A 15059-nucleotide genomic window follows, 5' to 3' on the forward strand; every position below is an offset into this window, starting at 1 on the left:
CAGTGAGATAAGATTTATAAAAAGTCTAGCACATAGTAGGTACTTAATAAATGCTTCTTTTTAAAGGACACCACAGAATTTTGGATGTTAAATTCTACAGATAAAGAAAATTTATAGATAATTTTGTTTAAAATAAATTTTACTTACCTAGCATACATAGGATAGAATATATTAGTATTCACAAATTAAAGCAAATTTGCTTATTATGACACTAACATGTCAAACCTTGAACTGGCATGGACTTTAACAAAAATAGATGCTGTTAATAATACAAAGCCACACCTACAGGGGTCTCCTAGCTCTTCCATGGTGTTGCACAATTTTTTCCAGTCAGAAAGACTATTCCATGAGAGAAAAATTAAATTTGAGAACCACCTCCCTAGAGAGACATTATGCAAGAATCAAGCACTGTGCTTAGTCAGACGACTTGGATTTGACCCTCAACTCTGCAGCTTTACTGCTTGGGGGACGTTGCTTATCTTTTCTGGTCCTCAGTGTAGATTCCAAAAGGGTTGGAGTCAATGGTGTCTAGATCCTATGATTCCTATGATTCCTGCTTAAATATTTGGAGACTTGAGGAATTCACACTCATGAGAAAATCCATGATGTCCTTGAACAGCTGTGATATTTACAAATGTCTTCCTTCTGTTTAATTACAATCTATCTCTGTCATTTCCACACATTGGTCCTAGTTCTAGTCTCTTCTACAGGACACAACAGTCCATCAACTAGATAGATGGATGATAAGTGGATAGGTGAACAGACAGAGGAAAGAAAAAGACAGACAGAAAGACATGAAACAGATATGCACATGATAGGTAGGTGGGTAGGTAGAAGATAGATAATGATAGATAGATAGAGAGATAGAGATAGAGAGAGAGAGAGAGAGAGAGAGAGAGAGAGAGAGAGAAGAGATAGCTATCCAGATGATAGGTAAATAGACAAATAGATGTATAGATAGATAAATTAGATAGATAGGAGATAGATGTCCAGGTGATGGATTGATTGATTGATAGATAAGAGATAGATATCCAGATGATAGATTGATGGATGGATAGATAGATAGATAGATAGATAGATAGATAGATAGATAGATAGATAGATAAATGGATAGATAGATAGATGTATTAAATACTTTCTATGTGCAGGCACTGTGAACATCCCCAGTTACTCATCTGTTGGGGTTTCTTCCTCATTCCATCAACAAGCATCCCACCTAATAGTCAATGTTGGAGGGATTGTGGAAAGCCAGACACACCTACATATAGATGATGGAACTGAGAATTTTGTCAACCATTGTGTAAAGCAATTTGGAATTGTTTGAAAAGGGCTACTAAAATGTTTACATGATTTGACCCAGAGATCTCACTGATAGGCATATACCTCAAGTAAGTCAATGAAAAAAGAAAGCCCTCATATAGACCAAAAAATTGTGGTTTCACTTTTTGTATTAACAAAGAACTAGAAACAAGTAAATGTCCATCAACTGGGGAATGGATACACTGCTGGTAGTCTGTGAATATAAAGGCATATTACCATGATGGAAGAAATGCTGAACATGAAGGCAGAGATGTATGGAAAGATTAATGCATTAGTGTTTGATGAAAGTGAAGGAAGCAGAGGTAGAAAAACAATTTATATAATAGCTATAACACTCAGACGCTTAGTAGCTGTGTGACTCTGGATAAAGTCTTTTAACTTCAATTTACCTTAATCCACTGGAGAAGAAGATGGCAGACCACTCCAATATCTTTGCAAAGAAAAGCCTAGGGACAGTATTGGCATGGTATGGTCCAACACAACTGAATGACTAAACACCACCATCAACGACAACAATGGACAGAAAGCATAACAACCACAAAACAATCCAAAGTCAGTAGTATGAATTGCAGAGGACAAGGTTGACCCCATAAAAGAGATATGAGAGCCCCTCCTCCCCCCAGCCTGATACTATAGACACAGGGTAATCACATGTAATGACATAAATAGGCAGAATAATAACCGCAAACCATTAGGACTGAATATCGTAAAATTATAATCACCAAAAGTGACCCAGAAGGAGAGACAGGAAAAAGATAACTCTCACCCAGTCCTCCCACTCCTTTACAGAAATAGATATGCATGGACAGAGAGTGTATAGAGTGACAAATTTTATTTTTTGGATAGAAAGGCATAATGGAGAGATCAGTGGCTTTAGAGTCAGGAAAAACTCAGCTCTGGTCATGCCTTGGACACGTAGAATCATGGATTAAAAGCAGAAAAAAACATCAGAGGTCATCTAGTTCAGCTAACAGATGGGGAAACTGAGGACCAGGAATTTTCTTTGGACCAGGGAATTTAAATGGCTTTTCCAAGGTCTTATAAGTATGGCCCTTCAGAAGAAAGACTTAAAATTGAGATCCTCTGGCTCCAGAGACATTTCTAATTCCACATTATATGATCTTGACCAAATCACCTAGCATCTCCAAATTCTAGCTTCCTCATCTATAAACCTGGGACGATAATAGCAACTGTCTCACAGGTCGTGAGGATCAAGTGTATATTAATACATGTAACCTGGCATTCAAATGTGGCCAAAATGCTGCACATGTAAAACATATACAGACCTCTTGCTTTAAAAGACCTGCAATGGTTATTTTTACCTAGTTCAACTGAAATGACTTGCTTCGTGCTCCCCAAAAGGAACAGGGATGGAGAAGGACAAGGCAGCTAAAAAGAATTCTTCTCCTTCATAGACCCTTCAGTATCTTTCTCAGTCTTCTCAATCAACAAATATTTGTTGTTGTCTGTCCTTTGTTTTCAAAGAGGACCAATGACATCACAGGTGATATCTTGACTTGTTCATGAATTGGATTGAAGTGAATCAGAAATGTACAAAGACATCAGCCTCATTCAGTCTTCCAGAGTCACCTAAATCTAAAGGCAAGAGAAAAATCGAGACAACTGGTGATGGCCAAGGATGCAGTGGATGTTCTTGGCTCCTTCTACATACCTGGCACCGTGATAGGCACCTGAGATACAGAAACAAGCAATCTCAATATATATAAATATATACAGTAATGATGAAAGGGATAGTTTTAGGGGTAACTGAGAAAGAAGATATCTCTATGAACAGGAAGATATAAACAAAACTAGGAGGACAGTTTATGCTATAACAACTCTATAATAAAGAAACATGACCTTGAAAGACTTGAGAACTCTGATCAGTGATAAACCATAAGTCCTGGTGACAATTAGGAAGCATTGTCTCCCCTTCCCCAGAAAGGAGATAGGCTTTGAATGCAGCATTTTTGGACTTGGTCAGTGTGGGAATTTGTTTTGCTGGACTACACCTATTTGTTGTGAGGGCTTTATTTTTTCTATTGAAAAAATATTCTGATTTCAATTGAAGGGGGAAGCGATAGCAAGGAGAAATAATAAATGCTTGTTAAATGGAAAAAAAGTAATGTGAAATAAAGAAATTATTCAAATAATTGGTTTTGGATTAAGTAATGCACTAGACGAATTCAAAAGGTATACAATATAAATATGAAGTTAATAAATACATAATTATACACATATATTGTTGGTATTCTTTCTTTATTTTCAAAGAGGACCGATGACATCACAGGGAGGATATCTTAACTCTTTTGTGAATTGGATTTAAGTGAGGCAGAATTGCACACAGTCAACAGCCCCACTTTCTTTTCCTGAGTCATCAAAGTCCAGGGCAAGACAGAAGTCAAGATGGCTGGTGATGGCCCAGCATGTACTGAGTGACAAAGTAGTAAAATGAAAGATAGTTGGAGAGGGAGGTCACTAGTGGTTGAGAAGATCAGGAAGAGCTTCATGCGGAGGACAATATGTCTTCCCTCCCTTCCACCCTTCTCCTATCAAACCCAAAACTTCAACTTCAACTGCCTAAAAGCTCAGAAAATAGTACTTAAACTGCTTTTCTACCTCTAGAAAACCATCCCACAGCCTCTCAATACACAAACCCATAAACCCTTAATGCATAAACCTATAAAGACATTCTCAAGTGAATAAATCACTCTTGACTGAAATTTTGCAGACCCCTAGCCTGTGGGAAACATAAGCTGCTCCTACAGTCTGGCTAAAATCTTCCTAACAGCACCTGCATCCCTGACAATAACCACATCCCCGGAGATCACTCCAGAAATAGAATAAACAACACATGGTCCCTGCCACAGTACAAAGGCCTGGGTGGGCAGAGGAAGCAGGGGCCCTGAGCTGCCAGCCATCAGAAAAGGGCTCATCTGGACAGAAGATGTTCAGCAATGAAAATCCTCTGGGCTCTGCCCCTTGCTCATCTCTCAGAATGACAAGAAGATGGATGCATTGAGACCTTGCAATGACAAAGGTAAGGAATTTGGTAATTAGAAGGAACTGTAGAGACCACTAGTGAAACAAACATTTCATCATTGCCCCATTTTACAGAGGAGGAAGCAACGGCCCAGAGAGGTGAAGCTGTGATCCTCTCTATAATCTTGGTCAAGTGACTAAGCTTCCCTCAGTTTCTTCATTTGTAAAATGAAGCAGCTTGATTAGATGACCTCTGAGATAAGCTCTGTATCTGCAAATTTCTTTCCAGTATACTAGAGGTGTCAAACATACAGCCCACTGGCCACAATCTCCCCAGAGAGCCCAGAACCAGATTAAGATGCAATTGGGAAATATTTAAGAGAATAAATTAAAATACAATAGAATGTTGATGATGTTAATTTGAGGTTTTCTAAGTCAATATGCACCTACAGGGATCCTTAGGTTTAATGGCCCCCATTTCTATCTGAATTTGAAACCCCTACCAGTAAAACCCACTCAGAATTTCACCCAAGGTCATAGATCTAGAAGGAACCTCAGAGGTCCAACCCTCTCATTTTATAGATGAGGAAACTATGGTCCAGACAACTTAAGTGACTTGCCCAAGATAGTACTGCCAGAATTGGGATTTGAACCCACATGTTTTGATTCTAGTGGTTCTTTTTCCACTGAATCATATCACCTTCTGAGTCTGTGCAAAAGTTGCTATTATCAGAGACATAGATCAGTGAGATGTCAGTAAGGTTATGCATGGAACTAGGGCAGGAAAGATCTTCAGAGATTCAGTTCTAATTAGTCCAAACTCCTCATCCTACACATGAGGAAAGTGAAGCCTGGAGAGGTGAAGAGTGAGGTTAACCTGACAGACTTGTTTTGAGAACCAAATGAGATTTTATATGTGTGTGTACAAATGTGTGAGTACATGTGTGTATGTGTGGGCATATATATGTGTACATATGTGTGTGTATATAAAATTATATTTGACTTGCCCAAGGTCATGCAGATAATAAAAGTCAGAGGTAAGATTTGAACTCAGATTCTCAGCCATTACACCCTATACTCTTTTCACCACCAGAGGCTAAGCATTAACCCACCCTTTAGTATGGGGTCAAAGATAAGTCTAAAATTTAGACTCTAAACCCTGCCCTTCTTTTGAGATGATTGCCCCCATGATCTCAACCAGTGTAGCCTGGCATTGGCGATTGTTCAACTCTGCAGGAAGAGAGAACTCTGTCCCTTAATAATTGGTAAAGCTTACTCTAGTATTCCGAGCATCTGTGATTTCTTAAGGGTAGTTATTTTCTTCCCTGATTTGAATCAAAATCTTTCTATGACTTGGTCTGCAACAGTTGCCATGGCCAAAAGATTCATCATTCTGTGACCAGCAAGGGGATGCCCCTCTCCAAATCCGGTCCTTAGGCAGGACAACAGCCATGTAATCCATCTTGGCATCTATACATAAAGCCTTCCTAGCTTGGGAGAAGCTGCAGGGTTAATGTTTGAGCACCTTTGAGAGCCCAAGGTCTCTAGTCTCCCTATGAGATGCGATCAAAGGAAGTCTTTAATGGAGGATGTGGAAGTGGGAGGGAAGGAAGCCCCCCAAAAATGGATCCTTAGTAACAGCTCCCATCTATAGCATACTTCATAGTTTATAAAAGAGTTTGCAATAAGGAGTGTCTCCCTACTGCCTCTAGGATAAAATGTAACTCTTCATCTTATTAGTTTAAACCCTTCACAATCTATCTTTCCAGGGTGATTATCTATTCCTTCCCTTCATACACTGTCTCTTCCAGTCAAACTGACCTTGATTTCTCAGTATTTTTGTTGTGCTGTTCAGTGCCCCTATTTGGGGTTTTCTTGGCAAAGATACTGGAGTGGTTTTTCATTTCCTTCTCCAGTTCATTTGACAGATGAAGAAACAGGGTGAAGTGACTTGCCCAGAGTCACACAGCTAGTAAGTATCTGAGGCTTGATTGGCACTCAAGTCCTCCTGACTCCAAGACTAACATTCTATCCACTGTGCCTCGCTGTCCTTTTCCCCACATATGATATTCCATCTCCCACCTCCTCGCCTTTGCACAGCCTATTACCCCATGGAAAGAAAGATGGTATCATGGTAAAAAATGTCAAGAATTTGAAGTTGGAGGACCCATATTCAGAAACTGGTTCTGCTGCTTACTACCAGTATAACTTTGGACAAATCAGTTATGTCTTCTTCATCCGTAAAATGATAAGATTGGACTCTTCCCAGCATAAAATTTAGGATCCTTTCCTAAAATTTGTAACTTTCCCACCTCCTACCAGAAGCCTTCCCTGATTACTATTCATACCCCCAAGCTAACACCTCCCATCACTTTGTACAGATTTCTTAATGACATATTTATGTACTTGTCATTTCTCTCCAGCAGAATGTCAGCTCCTTGGGGCATCTAGGTGGTGCAGTGGACAGAACTCTGGTCCTAGAGTCAGGAAGACCTGAGTTCAAATCCAACCTCAGACACTAGCTGTGTGACTCTGAGCAAGTCACTTAACTCCACTTGCCTAAAAATAAAACAAAGAAAAGAAGGAATGTAAACTCCTGGAATAGAGGGAATGATTTTTGTCTTGTATCCACATGACCTAGTATATTTTTAACTTAAATCCATTTCTCTGGGAGCTCGTAGAGAAGATGTCTTTCTCCCATTGCAAACTGCCACCAAGCTCTACCACTTTAAGGCTTAAAGCCTGACTCTGAGAGTCTAAGCGATTTTCTCAGGGTTGCACAGCTAATGTGTGTCAAGGGCAAGATGTGAGCCCATGCCTTCTTGACCCTAAGGCCAGCCCTCTACACCGTTACACCATATTGACCCCTCCACCTAGTACAAAGCAAGGACTTAGTAAATGCTGGTTGAATTGAATTGCCTGGCATATAATAAACTCTTAACAAATATTCATTGAATTGAAAGGGTTATCTCCATTTTTCATATCAGGAAACTGAGGCCCAGAGCAACTAAGTCCAAAGAGCAGGCAACTCATAAGTATTCTTTCCACAACACCACAATTGCTTCTCACAGGAAGCGGTGCCCATCTCCTCCTATTTGCCGATCTAAACCAGGAGGCTCTCCTGTTGATTTCCAGAGTCTGGGATGCCATTCAAACACCCAGCTCACTTAGTCTGGCTCCACAATTGCACCCACTCGAGGGCCAGTAAAACATTGGTGACATTTCTACACTTCATTTGGAATGTGATGAGAGGAATCCTGGCTCTTTCCAATGTACTGAGAATGTTTTCCTGACTTAATCCTAAATAAAAGAAGAAAGAACAAAAAACAGAAGAACCAGAGTGGAAATAGAAGGAGGGAAACTCTCAGGAATGAGGCAAACTCTAGTGAAGGGAAATGTGGAGGCCAGATATTTACAGAAATTGCTTTGGACTGAAATGGAGGCTTGGCAGAGTGAGGGCTTCCTGCAGATTTGTCTTGCCTCCAAATGCTGAGGAGGATGGGAACTTTTAATAGAGGGCAGATTATGGAGCGTTCAGCCTAACCAAGAACAGGAAGAGATTTTCAAGTTCATCTTGTCCTCCCCCTTCATTTTACGGATGAGGAAGCTGAAACCCCAAAAGGGAAAGTGATTTAGCAACAGTTCAAGAACCAGGGCAGCTGGGTGGTGCAGAGGATAGAGCACCAGGCTTGGATTCAGAAAGACTCATCTTACTGTGTTCCAATCTGGCTACAGAACATTTCCTAGCTGTGTGACCCTGGACAAGTCCTTTACCCCTGTTTGCCTCAGTGTCCTCTTCTATAAAATGGGGATAATAATAGCACCTACCTCCCATGGTTGTTTTGGGTATCAAATGAGATGGTATCTGTAAGGGCTTCACAAACTTTAAAGTGATAAAAATGCTAGCAGCACCATTCCATCATTATGACCCTTGACATCCCTTTCAGATCTCAGCCTTGTTTCTAGAAACCTGCCCACAGGCTTTCCAACTCAACTTTGACCTCATCTACCTCCTCCCTCCAGCTCTCAGAGAGTCAGGAATCTGAGCCCTTGCTAGAATTTACTGCCAGCCCTTACATACACATATGGAACAAGGGAGGGTTGTTAGCAAGGTGATCTCTCTCTCTCTTTCTGTGTGTGTGTGTGTATGTGTGTGTGTGTGTGTGTGTGTGTGTGTGTGTCTCTCTCTCTCGGTGTCTCTCTCTGGGTATCTGTCTCTGTCTCTCCTCTCTGTCTGTCTCTCTGTCTCTGTCTCTCTGTCTCTCTGTTTCTCTCTCTGTCTCTGTCTCTGTCTCTGTCTCTGTGTGTGTGTGTGTGTGTGTGTGTGTGTGTGTCTCTCTCTCTCTCTGTCTCTCTCTGTGTGTCTCTCTCTGGGTGTCTGTCTCTGTCTCTCCTTTCTGTCTGTCTCTCTGTCTCTGTCTCTCTGTCTCTCTGTTTCTCTCTCTGTCTCTGTCTCTATCTCTGTCTCTGTCTCTGTCTCTCTCTCTCTCTCTCTCTCTCTGTCTCTCTCTCTCTCTCTGATCTGTTATTTCCAGTAAGCTTCCTCATTAAATTGATATTAAGCAGAACTCATAAATATGTATACAACTTTTCTAATTATCTGTTGATGGATATGTACTCTCAGGCATTTGAGCTGGGTTGCATAATGCGCTTTTTAAACATGCAGATGTATTGTATAATCAAGGTGGGGTTCTAAGAATAAAAACCAGGCAAGGAAAAAACAATTTTCCTCTGTACAGTAAACAACAAAGGAGCCACCTCTCAGAAGACTTTCCAGTTGAGGGATTCATTCATTTTAAAGAGACTTATTCGTCCTCATCTCCTTCCCCATTCTCAGTCTATTTAAGAATGAGCCATGGGGTAAATACATGGAGAATGATAACATCTTTCTGCGTAGGACTCCTGGAAATGCTATAACATGGCCCCAGGCACTGATCATCAAGCTAAGAAAACAGCATGATGGCTGGCATCCAGTCTGGGTCTTAGGAGTTTGGGTGATCTTGGGCTAATTACTTCCACTCTCTGAACCTCAGTTTCCTCATCTGTAAGAAGAGGTAGCTGAGCTAGGTGATTTCAAAGGGCTCCTTTTGTCTCTACTGTATGATTCATGTTATTGTCGTTCAAACTTGTAATTTCATCTTGACATCCAGTCAAGAAATCTGCCTGAGTGATAGGCACTATCACCCCTAGGGTCCCCAAAAACCTAAAAATCAAGACAGTTGAGTTATGATCAAGAAATCGAAGTGGAAGCTACTCTAAGTCCCCAAACTGAAATGGCCAGATTTAAATTCATGAAGAGGAATCTTCCTGATTCGAAGCCCAGTGCTCTATGCACTATGATGCCACCTAGCTATATAGGCGTGTATATGTATGTGCATGTATATGTATATCTCTATGTGTTTATGAATATGAATATGTATATGTGCATATGAATATATACATATATACTAACAAGCATTTACATGGCATATTAAGGTTTACAAAATGTTTTTCATATCTTATCTCATTTGCTCTTCACAACAACCCTGAGAGGTAGCTACTCAATTATCCCCATTATACTGATGAGAAAACTGAGGCTCACAGAGATTAAGTAACTTTACCAGACAGGATATGAACCCAGGTCTTCCTGACTTCAAGTCCATCAATTGTGCCACCTAACTGCTGCATAGAGTATATCTACACACTCATACACACACACACACACACACATACATGTGTAAGTAAGTAGGTATGAGTGTTGGTTAGGTTATGTGAGTATATATGGGTGTATATACTCATGTATATGCATATTATGTATGTGTATCTGTTAAATGCATTGTGTTACATATATAGACATGTATGTGTATACATATCCACATGTGTGCATGTGTATATGTTATGAGAGAGAGAGAGAAATTAAATACAAGTTAGTCCAGGGAAGAAGAATTTTACCAGCTGGGGAGAATTGGACAAAGCCACATATAGAAATGGAATAGTAAAGGACCAACAAGCTCTAAGAGGTAAGGCAGGAGAACATTCTGGGCACAGGGGTGTCCAGATCATCTGGTCTAGCTCTCCCATTTTTATAGATGAGGAAACTGAGACCCAGAGAAGGGTAGGGAGCTCACCCCAGCCTATGCAGATAGTAAACACCAGAACCAGGTTTCAAACCCAGATCCTTTGATTCAAAAACTTTTCCATCATGTTTCCTATTGGTGTTGTAGAATAATCAATCCAGTGTGGTGCAAAAGCATCCTCACCTCTTCCTCTTGTTCCACTGGTTGTCCTCGGCTACTCTCATCCTAGCCTTTGTCCATTTGCTAACCGCTGCCTACTGTCTCCCAGGGGTGCAGGACATTGGTGACCCATGGTGCCCTGTGCATTGCTGCGTACGTAAATGTGTCTGTCCCATCCCAAGGACTCTTATGAAGGTAAGTAGTTACTTGGAATTTTAAAGCCAGTTGAAAATTTAAGCTCCCTCTGAGGAAAGGCATTATATAAATCCTCACTCAACAATAATGTCCCAGCTGAGGAGAAAATTAGGAAGCTGTGATGCCCAAAGAGAACTTAATTAGAAATCGATTCTGAGTTCAGAGAGACAACAAAGAAACGCGATGTGATTTGAGGCTGTGGGGGTAGAGGGTGAGTGTCTCTGCCCAAGGCGGGGATTGGCTCCATCTTGGCAACTTGGAAAAGATGGAGCCTGACCCATGACACTGAATCTAAGTGTCCTTAATATCAAATGAAAAGAATGAGATAGTGCAGTATAATGGAAAGAACCCTGCCTCCTGAATCAGAGGCACTTGCCTCTGACACTTAATACCTGTGTGAATTTTGGCAAGTCATTTAACCTCTCCAGGTCTCAATTTCCTCATCTGTAAAATAGGAAAAAGGGTAGGTGAACATGCATCCCTGCTCATACTATAAACCTATGGAAGGCAGCTGAAAGAGGACAGAGGAAAGCCCGGATGGACTGACAGAATGAGTCTCTTCTCCTTCCTCTGGAGCTCTTGTCTCACATGATCCTTCAGTCCCACCTTCAAGGTTGGAAAAACTCTATTTCTCATTAGTTCCCCATGCCTAGAAGTAGTTCACTGTACAATAATGCCATAGGATTTAAAGCTAGAACCTGAGGGCTCATCTAGTCACTCCCCATACCCTCCCCCACCATCACATACACACACACACACACACACACACACACACACACACACACACAGAGATAAAGGGACTTACCGGTGGTAACCCTGTTAGTGAATGGCACCATCAGAATTTTAATCCAGGCCTGTTGGCTCCCATCATTCTGTAACTATGCAGGTAACCTTGAACGAATCTCTTGAACCTCAGTTTTCTCAACTGTAAAATGGGGGCATGGGAACCAGACCCATTGGCCTCTGATGTCCTTTTCAGCTCAGACCTCTGATCATAGGATCTTAAGTGTGGAAAAGTCTAAAAGCGGGACTAAATCAGAAAAATTTTAGAGAAGGTGATTGAGACAAGGGTAAAGGGAGAGGTAGCAGTTGATGGAGAACCACATTAAGTCCCTGGAAAGGAGCAGGGGGGAAGGTGTTAATAACTAATTTCACAACTGCACACTGTACCTTAAGAAAAATGGTAAGTGTGACATTATGAAACATTCCAGCTTCTGAAGGACCAGATTTCTGCCTTAAACTAGACAATCCTATGGGTAATCTGTAGGAGGCATCTAAAAAAGGAGAGAGTAGGGAGGTGTTTGTTTGTCTTTCATCTCTGAGATGAACTAAGCAAGGGTGGAGTTGACACCTGAGAAGGTGGGGCAACAGGTTTGGATTGACCTCATTTGGGAAGAGTCAACATATGAGAGGCCTGTGGGTCTATAAAGGAGAAGGGGGAGGGGAGGAGACAAAGGGAAAGCAGAACAACAAGTATACAGCATAGGCTTCCAGGAGGACTTGACCTTGGAAGGAACTGAAAGATTCTAAGAGGGTGATAAGGAACAAATAGCTGAAATGGGCATGAAGGACAGCCTGGGGAAAGACATGGAGGTGACAAGTGCAGAGGACCTCTGGTGCTATGGCCCCCTGAAAGAGCCTAGGGAGTGTGCTTGGTGGGGAAGGGTTGAATAACAGCTTCTGTTTGCTAGAACTTAGGGTACGTGAAGAAAAGATTAATGTGTAAGAGCAGTAGGCTGGAACAAGGTTGTGATGAGCTTAAAAGACAGATAGAACAATTTTGTGTCTTCATCTAAGAAGCAGGAGAGAACCATTGGAATTCCTTGAGCAGGGGAGTGATGATCAGACCCATGCTTTAGGAATATCATTTTGGAAGCCACTTGGAGCATGGACTGGAGAGGGAAGAATGGATAGGATGGATTGTACAGAGAAGAGTTTAGAGTCTAGGAGACCAATTAGGAGGCCACTGAAATAGTCAAGAGGTGATGAGGGCCTCAACTATGGTGGCTACGTGAATAGAAAGGATGGTATGGTTAAATGAACAATTGCGAGATAAATGATGGATGTGGAATGGACAAGACTTGGCAACTGATTGACTCTCAGAGAGGGAGAAGGTAGAATTAAAGATAATTGTGTGGTTATAAATCTGGATGACTAGAGTGATGATGACTCAATAAAAACATGGAAGCTGGGGGAAGGGGAGATAAGGAGCCCTGTTTTGGACATAGAATCATAGGAACCAAAGATCTAGAGACAGAAGGAATCCGTCGCTCTCAGGGTAGTTCAGTCCAGGATGGTTCAGTGTTTATCTCAAGCCCCAAAGCCAGTTTGCTTAGAACTGATTCTCCAAGGTTAATTATGGCCCAGCCTTTTCTCTCCAACCACAAAAAAAACCCCCAAAAACAAAAAGCTAGACGCTTGAGAATTAGCACTGTTTATCACTAAATCACATTTGGGTGATTACATTTTTTAAAAAGGAGGCCTTCAGAAATCTCTCCCTCTGTTTCAAGACTTGTGGTCTATGTGTCTAGCTGAGAAGCTGGAAATAACAGAAAATTAACTTCGCAGTGAATAATGAGCTCAGACTTTATTTTGCTGTTGTTACTAGCTGTTACACTGCCTGTGTGTTGTGTAATCACAGGGACCACCAGCACACTCCCGTAGCCTGCTGCTTAGACTGTAACTTTCCAAGAAGGTGGCATTTCTTTCAGGCTCAGCTCCTTCCTCAGCTTCCCCCAAGCAGCAGCATAGGGGCTGAGGGGAGATGACCAGAAAGCCTGAGGTTGTGATGTGCTCTCCCCAGGATGGGGGGCATCAAGTGTTTGAGGTGATGGGAAAACAGGGGGGGAATTGGTCCCCTTCCCGTTAGAGAATAAAACAAAACAAGAGTTCTCCAGAATGGTTCGTACCTACTTATTCCTTCTCCTTCCTCTTAAAGTCAAAACCGAGAAGGGTAAAAAAGAGGGAGAAAAAAAGGGAGAAAAAATCAACAAGCCAAGGAAGCAAACAGAAGGTGGACCCAGAGATAGGTCCAAAACATAGCTGCAGAGGAACAATTGGTGCTAGGGCAGAATATAGTCATATATATCAAAGCAAAAAGTATTTATTATGCACATACAGTGTGCCTGGTACTGTAATAAGTGCTAGGAACACAAATGCAAGTATAAAGAAAATCACTCCTTGGCCTCAAGAAGCTTATGTTCACATGGAGAATTATTATTGCTGATATTATTAACATAGTCTACTCCATTAATATACTCAATTAACATATAAATATGTATCTTAAAGAGACCTGTTCACTCAATGGTCATCACCTCCCTCTAAGTGAGGAGGTGAAAACGCCTAGCCTAAAAAGGCCAAGGTTTCCCATTGCATCCTGGACCATCTCCAGTCATCCTGATGAATATCTGGTCACAGGATCCAGGTGGCTCAGGAGGAGAAAGTGAGGCTGGTGACCTGCACAGCCTTCCCTCACTCAGAACAAGGTCAAGTGCAAGTCATGTCATCATTTCTCTGATGTCATGATCTTCTTCAAAAATGAAGGATGAACACAGCAACAACAAATATGTTCAATGAATATATTAAGTCAATAAATTAATATATTCGATTAATAAATATATTCAGTTAATATACTCAGTTTGAATGGGAAATTACTACATTTTTATGTCGTTATTGTTATTGGAGGAAGACAACACATAGAAGAAGTTGAAATGGGGTGGAGAGTCTGAAGTAAAGCCAGGTGGGGAGTGGTTTGGACACTTGCTAAAAATAGAAGCTTTGAGAGGAACTTGCTAATCAGAGGAAGGGGTCCCAAAGGTAGAGGCATCTTCCAGGGTGAGAAGGCTGATGGAGAATGGTAGAGAAATCCAGAAAGTCAGGAGTAGAGATGGATGAGGCATGAAAGAACTATTACGTGTTGTCTCCCCAATAGAATTAGACTCCAAATACAAATATTTTGGTTTTTATATGCCCAGAACCTAGCAAAGTGTCTGGTAATAGCAGATGGGAAATAAAATTCTAGAACAAAAGCACTATAGCACAGTGGATAGAGTTTTGAACTTGGAGTCAAGAATATCTGAATTGAAATCCCAGTCCAGACATTTACTAGCTGGGATCACAAAACCATACATAAGGATTCCTGCTGGTGGCATATTCACTGCTGACCATAATTCCTTAGCCAAAACTTAGTAACTGACTATTCTAATCTCACTGTGCAAAACCAGTATCTAGGCAACTAAGTAGCTAGGTGTATATAAAGTGAAGGCAGTAGGCCCAGGGAATTAGTGGCATTGGCCTGGGTGTACCACCTCCACCCAAGCCTATGGCTCTTCAACTGGGTACTCTCAC

The sequence above is a fragment of the Notamacropus eugenii genome, chromosome 3 (assembly GCF_028372415.1).
Source record: "Notamacropus eugenii isolate mMacEug1 chromosome 3, mMacEug1.pri_v2, whole genome shotgun sequence".
NCBI lineage: Eukaryota > Metazoa > Chordata > Mammalia > Diprotodontia > Macropodidae > Notamacropus > Notamacropus eugenii.